Source organism: Bubalus bubalis, chromosome 1 (genome assembly GCF_019923935.1).
Source record: "Bubalus bubalis isolate 160015118507 breed Murrah chromosome 1, NDDB_SH_1, whole genome shotgun sequence".
NCBI lineage: Eukaryota > Metazoa > Chordata > Mammalia > Artiodactyla > Bovidae > Bubalus > Bubalus bubalis.
Genome location: NC_059157.1, coordinates 63251704 through 63261103, shown reverse-complemented (window position 1 = coordinate 63261103; position 9400 = coordinate 63251704). Strand labels below are relative to the sequence as shown.

Here is a 9400-nt window from a genome sequence, read left to right as displayed (position 1 = left end):
GTGATCCACACAGTCAAAGGCTTTGGCATAGTCAATAAAGCAGAAATAGATGTTTTTCTGGAACTCTCTTGCTTTTTCCATGATCCAGTGGATGTTGGCAATTTGATCTCTGGTTCCTCTGCTTTTTCTAAAACCAGCTTGCACATCAGGAAGTTCACAGTTCACATATTGCTGAAGCCTGGCTAGGAGAATTTTGAGCATTACTTTACTAGCGTGTGAGATGAGTGCAATTGTGTGGTAGTTTGAGCATTCTTTGGCATTGCCTTTCTTTGGGATTGGAATGAAAACTGACCTTTTCCAGTCCTCTGGCCACTGCTGAGTTTTCCAAATTTGTTGGCATATTGACTGCAGCACTTTCACAGCATCATCCTTCAGGATTTGGAATAGCTCAACTGGAACTCCATCACCTCCACTATCTTTGTTCGTAGTGATGCTTTCTAAGGTCCACTTGACTTCACATTCCAGGATGTCTGGCTCTAGGTCAGTGATCACACTATCGTGATTATCTGGGTCGTGAAGCTCTTTTTTGTACAGTTCTTCTGTGTATTCTTGCCATCTCTTCTGTTTCTGTTAGGTCCATACCATTTCGGTCCTTTATTGAACCCATCTTTGCATGAAATGTTCCTTTAGTACCTCTGATTTTCTTGAAGAGATCCCTAGTCTTTCCCATTCTGTTGTTTTCCTCTATTTCTTTGCACTGATCTCTGAGGAAGGCTTTCTTATCTCTTCTTGCTATTCTTTGGAACTCTGCATTCAGATGTTTATATCTTTCCTTTTCTCCTTTGCTTTTCGCTTCTCTTCTTTTCACAGCTCTTTGTAAGGCCTCCCCAGACAGCCATTTTGCTTTTTTGCATTTCTTTTCCATGGGGATGGTCTTGATCCCTGTCTCCTGTACAATGTCACTAACCTGAGTCTATAGTTCATCAGGCACTCTATCTATCAGATCTAGGTCCTTAAATCTATTTCTCACTTCCACTGTATAATCATAAGGGATTTGATTTAGGTCATACCTGAATGGTCTAGTCGTTTTCCCTAGTTTCTTCAATTTAAGTCTGAATTTGGTAATAAGGAGTTCATGGTCTGAGCCACAGTCAGCTCCTGGTCTTGTTTTTGCTGACTGTATAGAGCTTCTCCATCTTTGGCTGCAAAGAATATAATCAATCTGATTTCGGTGTTGACCGTCTGGTGATGTCCATGCATAGAGTCTTCTCTTGTGTTGTTGGAAGAGGGTGTTTGTTATGACCAATGCATTTTCTTGGCAAAACTCTATTAGTCTTTGCCCTTCTTCATTCCATATTCCAAGGCCAAATCTGCCTGTTACTCCAGGTGTTTCTTGACTTCCTACTTTTGCATTCCAGTCCCCTATAATGAAAAGTACATCTTTTTTGGGTGTTAGTTCTAAAAGGTCTTGTAGGGATTCATAGAAGCATTCAACTTCAGCTTCTTCAGCATTACTGGTTGGGGCATAGACTTGGATTGCTGTGATATTGAATGGTTTGCCTTGGAAATGAACAGAGATCATTCTGTCATTTTTGAGATTGCATCCAAGTACTGCATTTCAGACTCTTTTGTTGACCATGACGGCCACTCCATTTCTTCTGAGGGATTCCTTCCCGCAGTAGTAGATATAATGGTCATTTGAGTTAAATTCACCCGACCAACTTAGACAGCATATAAGAAAGCAGAGACATTACTTTGCCAACAATTGTCCATCTAGTCCAGGCTATGGTTTTTCCAGTGGTCAGGTATGGATGTGAGAGATGCAGTATAAAGAAAAGCTGAGTACTGAAGAATTGAATCTTTTGAACTGAGGTGTAGGAGAAGATTCTTGGGAGTCCGTTGGACTGTGAGGATATCAAACCAGTCCATCCTAAAGGAAATCAGTCCTGAATTTTCATTGGAAGGACTGATGTTGAAGCCAAAACTCCAATACTTTGGCCACCTAATGTGAAGAGCTGACTCATTAGAAAAGCTCCTGATGCTGGGAATGATTGAAGGCAGAAGAATGGGATTGCAGCAGATGAGATGGTTGGATGGCATCACTGACTCAATGAACATGAGTTTGAGTAAACTCTGGGAGTTGGTGATGGACAGGGAGGCCTGGTGTTCTGTGGTTAATGGGATCACAAAGAGTGAGACAGGAATGAGTGACTAATCTGAACTGATTTGAAGCTTCTTAATGAGGCTCACAGTCTCACACTCAACTTGGAACAATTCTCGAATATATAGTAAGAGAGAAATATTGCCCAAGAAAGCGTTCACTTGAATGAGTGTATTGAAGAACTCATGGCTCCCGAGAGGCTGTGAGAGATGTGCTGGTGACTGAGAAGTTCATGATTGCTCATGTTTGAAGCATGGTTATGTATAAGCTGAAATGGTCCATGGACAACAAAATTTAGATGCAACAAATAAAGTCCACAACATTTGTTGTCAGATTCAAATAGAATTCCAGCATTACGACTGATGATCTAGTCAAGAACAGGTCTAGCTCATAGGCTCCAGTTCAGTGTTAGAGAAACCATGAGCCCATATTTGATACTGGACTCCTTTACTTCACTGTTAATAGATCTCTTAAGCTCACAAGTATACAGAGATACCATCTTGGAGGTAATTAGGAAGTCAAAGAGGTCATATGAAAGTGTGAGCAATAATTAGAAGGAGACACTTTACATGGAAGAATCTGAAATGTAATAATTGGAAAGTTTAGTTTTCCTCTTTACTCCTAGAGAATAGTCATCCACGAGGAAAGCTAAGCATGTTTCAGAAAATAAAGAAACAAAATTTGGTTGTTCATTTAGGTTGTGTTAATAGTGCTGTTTGTTATATAGCATATTAGTTTTCAACTGCCAAGGATCTAATTACCACAAACTTAATGGCTTACAAGGTAAAGAATCTTTTGCAGTGCAGGAGGCATGGGCTTATTTCCTGGGTTAGGAAGATCCCCTGGAGACAGAAATGACAACCCATTCCAGTATTCTTGCCTGGAGAATTTCATAGACAAAAGAGCCTGGTAGGCTACAGTCCATGGGATCGCAAAGAACCAGACGCCACTGAGCTACTAACACTAGTGGCTTAACACAATAACAGTTTATATTTAACTGTTATGTGCATCAGAAGTCTCACTGGGCTAAAGTAAAAAAAAAAAAAAAAAAAAAAATGATAGGGCTTCATTCTTCTGTAGTTCCTTGGCAGTTGAAAACTAATCTGTTTCCTTGCCTTTTCCAACTTCTGAGTCTGCTTTCATTCCTTTGCTCATGACCTCTCCCTGGTTCTTCAAAACCATCAATATAGTATTCTCAAATTACTTTTTCTCTGACTCTGATACTCATGTGTCCTCCTTACAAAGACTCTTTGAATTATATTGACCCCAATGTGATAATAGATGATAATCTTCCCATCTCAAGATAATTCAGTCAACTCTGTAAAATTCTTAACCGCATAAATTAGCTTTTTTACTGGTTTGGGAGATTAGGATGTGGATGGACATCTTTGACAGGGCTATTACTCTGCCTAATCTACATATACAATCAAAAAGAAAGATCCAAATATTCATTCTAGACAACATGGAATCATTACAACATAAAAAAACAAAAAACAAAAAACAAAAACAAAAACATTGAGACTTGTTGGGAAAACATAAAGAATAAATATGTCAGATGTGATGGGGTTAGAGAACTTTTGTTCATTTTAAGACCACTAAATATGTTAAATCATTAAGTTCTGTACTTATGTACATGATTGTGGCTATTTGAAGCTTTTGTTTATGCTCCTAAAATACAAACTTAAAGCTCATCTTATTCTTTGACATATATTTCAGATAAATAGTAAAGAGATTTGGTCAGAGACAATTCATTTTCTCTTAATAGCCATGCTGCTTAACTTCATTAGTGACAAAACAGATTTTGATTCAGTAACATTTCCAATTTGCATAAAGCTTACATTTTTCATCTTTGACTTTAGGTAAGTATGCCCATATTCTTAAGTTTGGAATGTAATAGATGTAAAGTTGTCCATAGAATGTCTATGGAGTTAATTGTTTAGAAAAGGAATGCACTTTCTCTTTGTAATTGCTAGATTTGTGCATTATGATGGAAGCCTTTCAGAGGTGCCATCTTAGATCTTGAGGCATTATCTAAGAATGTAGAGTAACAAAACACAAAATCCTGAGCTAGTTTACTTTCAAAATGCTTACCTCTGTATTATCATGTTATAAGAAAGGAGTCCACTTTTATCTTTTTACAGCTATTAGTTTGAATATGTATGTTGGATTCAACTGAACCTAAGTCTAACTGATACAGCCCTCATTAAAAAACCACACATCCAGTATTAATCAGTGAAAAATTTAATCCATCAAAGTAATGTTTTTGCATGAGATCAACAGTCATACTTGAAGACTCTTATATCTATGGGTTATTGCTAAGATTATGGAGGAGTAGGTACGGTTGAAAGGACAAAGATGAAGAAATGGTTTTCTCCATGTAACAGGATAATATTCTGATAAGTGAATTTGTATTACCATAGGTGTGTATTTTTCTCACACTCCTAAAGACTATTAGCTAGTCTATGAATACTATCATCTTAATATTGTTATCTTTTCTCATTTTACATATCTAATTTATTGGATTTTTCTCTATGTCCTTGAATATAATAGAACAAGAGAAAAGACTTTGAGTGCCAGCAAAGTTGAAAATAAAAAAAGAATAACAACTAAGATGAGTAAGTTCTTGTTCAATGAGGCCAGATCACAGATTCCACACTAGTGTCTATCACAGAATAAAAGACTTCAAAAGAATGAGTGTATGGTGCACCTAATCCACTAAAGATCCTAGCCTTATCACAGATGTCCAGCCTCCAACTCAGTATGAAAGTAGTAGAACCAGTTCTAGTCAAAGGAGTTCTGTGGTCCAGGATGAAGGGATGTGTAATTGGTAAATGGAGTTGTCTGATGAGCACTAAGAATAGAGTTCAGTTGTGCATACCCTTGAATGCATAGACTAATGTGCACTTTTTATTTTGATACTGGGAGCCTATGCATATATCTCTACTGTGACAGTCTGAAGTTTAAAAATTTTGTCCCCTTAAAATTAAATAAGGAAATTAAATATTCTACTTGAGTTCTGAGTGTTATAATTTGTATCATCTACTCAGGCATAACAGTGAAAATTTATTATAAGAATTACTAAGACTATTCTTATTTGAGATTTATATTACCCATTCACAATTTTCTTCTTATATAATCTATAAGACTTTTTACAGGACAAATCTCATTACTATCTTCAACTTGCCATGGCTTTGCTCATGGACCACTGCTCATGCAATCAAACTTCCAAAATGACCTTCTCACCCTCTTCATATGATCTAAATTAAGTCCACAAATGAAGGAGTTTGGCAAATATTTTATAAATAACTTGGTTGATACTATTCTAAAGTATCTGGGATTATATTAAAGTAATCTTGAGAATGTATGGAGAAGTTCTCCATTTTCCCCCTAACCCCTCTACAGACATATATACGGTGCAATGAAGCCTAAATAGAAGCAGAGACTTCTAAAACCCCATTATATTTTTTTTAAAATATGGAACACTTTAGGAATTTGCATGTCATCCTTGTGCAGGGGCCATGCTATTCTTCTCTGTATCGTTCCAATTTTAGTATATGTGTTGCTGAAGTGAACACTAAAATCCCATTACATTTTTAAGTGGAAAATCATGACATGATCTCCTAGTCACACTGAAAATTACCAGATTTTATTCCAGGAGCATTACTTATTCCATACATTAATAAACAGTCACTGAACCCAACTTGATAGAGGATAGATAAATAGATAAATGATAGGTAGTTCAGTTCAGATGCTCAGTCATGTCTGACTTTTTGTGACCCCATTGATTACAGCACGCCAGGCTTCCCTGTCCATCACCAAACCCTCGGAGCTTGATCAAACTCATGTTCGTCAAGTCAGTGATGCCATCCAACCATCTCATCCTCTGTAGTCCCCTTCTCCTCCCACTCTCATATTTCCCAGCATAAGGGTCTTTTCTAATGAGGCAGATCGTCGCATCAGGTGGCCAAAGTACTGGAGTTTCAGTTTCAGCATCAGTCTTTCCAATGAATATTCAGAACTGATCTCCTTTAGAATGGACGGGTTGGATCTCCTTGCAGTCCAAGGGACTCTCAAGAGTCTTCTCCAACACCACAGTTCAAAAGCATCAATTCTCTGGTGCTCAGCTTTCTTTATAGTCCAATTCTCACATCCAGACATGACTACTGGAAAAAACATAGCTTTGACTAGATGGACTTTGTTGGCAAAGTATTTTCTCTGCTTTTTAGTATGCTGTCTAGGTTGGTCATAACTTTTCTTCCAAGGAGCAAGCGGCTTTTAATTTCATGGCTGCATCACCATCTGCAATGATTTTGGAGTACCCCCCAAAAAAAGTCTCTCACTGTTTCCATTGTTTACCCATCTAGGTAAACATATTTTTAAACTTACAGTTTCCAACTTCATAGGCAAGTTTACCTATATTTATATCTTGCATAAATTTGTACCAATTTTTAATATTTATTTTGCTGTTTATTTTTAATTAAAATCCTTCATATAATTTATATTAATCATTTCCCGAAGTCAGCGGAGGCGGCCAAGAGGAGCAACCCCACATCCAAGAAGCGGTCGCTGTGCGGGCTCAGGAGGGCAGAGAGGAGCTACTCTACATTCAAGGTCTGGAGGAGCGGCCGTGAGGAGATACCTCTCGTCCAAGGTATGGAGTTGCAGCTGCGCTTTGCTGGAGCAGCCGTGAAAAGATATCCCACGTCCAAGGTAAGAGAAAGCCAAGCAAGATGGTAGGTGTTGCAAGAGGGCATCAGAGGGCAGAAACACTGAAATCATAATCACAGAAAACTAGCCAATGTAATTACATGGACCATCAGATCAGATCAGTCGCTCAGTTGTGTCCGACTCTTTGTGACCCCATGAATTGAAGCATGCCAGGCCTCCCTGTCCATCACCAACTCCCGGAGTTCACTGAGTTCACTGAGACTCACGTCCATCGAGTCAGTGATGCCATCCAGCCATCATCCTCTGTCGTCCCCTTCTCCTCCTGCCCCCAATCCCTCCCAGCATCAGAATCATTTCCAATGAGTCAACTCTTCGCATGAGGTGGCCAAAGTACTGGAGTTTCAGCTTTAGCAACATTCCTTCCAAAGAAATCCCAGGGCTGATCTCCTTCAGAATGGACTGGTTGGATCTCCTTGCAGTCCAAGGGACTCTCAAGAGTCTTCTCCAACACCACAGTTCAAAAGCATCAATTCTTCAGTGCTCAGCCTTCTTCACAGTCCAACTCTCACATCCATACATGAGCACAGGAAAAACCATGGCCTTGACTAGACGGACCTTTGTTGGCAAAGTAATGTCTCTGCTTTTGAATATGCTATCTAGGTTGGTCATAACTTTCCTTCCAAGGAGTAAACGTCTTTTAATTTCATGGCTGCAGTCACCATCTGTAGTGATTTTGGAGCCCAGAAAAATAAAGTCTGACACTGTTTCCACTGTTTCCCCATCTATTTCCCATGACGTGGTGGGACCAGATGCCATGATCTTTCTTCATTTTCTGAATGTTGAGCTTTAAGCCAACTTTTTCACTCTACACTTTCACTTTCATCAAGAGGCTTTTGAGTTCCTCTTCACTTTCTGCCATAAGGGTGGTGTCATCTGCATATCTGAGGTTATTGATATTTCTCCCGGCAATGTTGATTCCAGTTTGTGTTTCTTCCAGTCCAGCATTTCTCATGATGTACTGTGCATATAAGTTAAATAAACATGGACCATAGCCTTGTTTAATTTAATGAAACTAAGCCATGCCATATGGGGCAACACAAGATGGGCGGGTCATGGTGGAGAGATCTGACAGAATGTGGTCCACTGGAGAAGGGAAAGGGGAACCCCTTCAGTATTCTTGCCTTGAGAACCCCATGAACAGTATGAAAAAGCAAAATGATAGGATACTGAAAGAGGAACTCTCCAGGTCGGTATGTGCCCAATATGCTATTGAAGATCAGTGGAGAAAAAGCTCTGGAAAGAATGAAGGGGTGGAGCCAAAGCAAAAACAATACCCAGTTGTGGGTGTGACTGGTAATAGAAGCAAGGTCCGATGCTGTAAAAAGCAGTATCGCATAGGAACCTGGAATGTCAGGTCCATGAATCAAGGCAAATTGGAAGTTGTAAAACAGGAGATGGCAAGAGTGAACATCGACATTCTAGGAATCAGTGAACTAAAATGGACTGGAATGGGTGAATTTAACTCAGATGACCATTTTATCTACTACTGTGGGCAGGAATCCCTTGGAAGAAATGAAGTAGCCATGATGATCAACAAATGAGTCTGAAATGCAGTACTTGGATACAATCTAAAAAATGACAGAATGATCTCTGTTCATTTCCAAGGCAAACCATTCAGTATCAAGGTGATCCAAGCCTATGCCCCAACCAGTAATGCTGAAGAAGCTGCAGTTGAATGGTTCTATGAAGACCTACAAAACCTTTTAGAACTAACACCCAAAACGATGTCCTTTTCATTATAGGGGACTGGAATGCAAATGTACGAAGTCAAGAACACCTGGAGTAACAGGCAAACTTGGCCTTGGAATACGGTATGAAGCAGGACAAAGGCTAATAGAGTTTTGCCAAGAGAACACACTGGTCATAGGAAACACCCACTTTCAACAACACAAGAGAAGACTCTACACATGGACATCACCAGATGGTCAACACCAAAATCAGATTGATTATATTCTTTTCAGCCAAAGATGGAGAAGCTCTATACACTAAGCAAAAACAAGACTGGGAGCTGACTGTGGCTTAGATAATGAACTCCTTTTTGCCAAATTCAGACTTAAATTGAAGAAAGTAGGGAAAACCACTAGACCATTCAGGTATGACCTAAATCAAATCCCATATGATTAAACAGTGGAAATGAGAAATAGATATAAAAGATTAGATCTGATAGAGTGCCTGAAGATCTATGGACGGAGGTTCATGACATTGTACAGGAGACAGGGATCAAGACCATCCCCATGGAAAAAGAAATGCAAAAAATCAAAATGGCTGTCTGAGGAGGCCTTACAAATAGATGTGAAAAGAAGAGAAGCCAAAAGCAAAGGAGAAAAAGAAAGATATAAGCATCTGAATGCAGAGTTCCAAAGAATAGCAAGAAGAGATAAGAAAGCCTTCCTCAGTGATCAATGCAAACAAATAGAGGAAAACAATAGAATGGGAAAGACAAGAGATCTCTTCAAGAAAATTAGAGATACCAAGGGAACATTTCATGCAAAGATGGGCTTGATAATGGACAGAAATGGTATGGACCTAACAGAAGCAGAAGATATTAAGAAGAGGTGGCAAGAATACACA

At 39.0% G+C, this 9400-nt stretch overlaps 1 non-coding gene across 1 annotated transcript; it reads right to left on the bottom strand.

Moving 5' to 3' along the window:
• Positions 1-5569: 5569 nt before the first annotated feature.
• LOC112587535 lies at positions 5570-5676 on the bottom strand. The gene has a single exon (XR_003112067.1). It is a non-coding gene; the product is annotated as a U6 spliceosomal RNA (small nuclear RNA).
• Positions 5677-9400: the final 3724 nt, after the last annotated feature.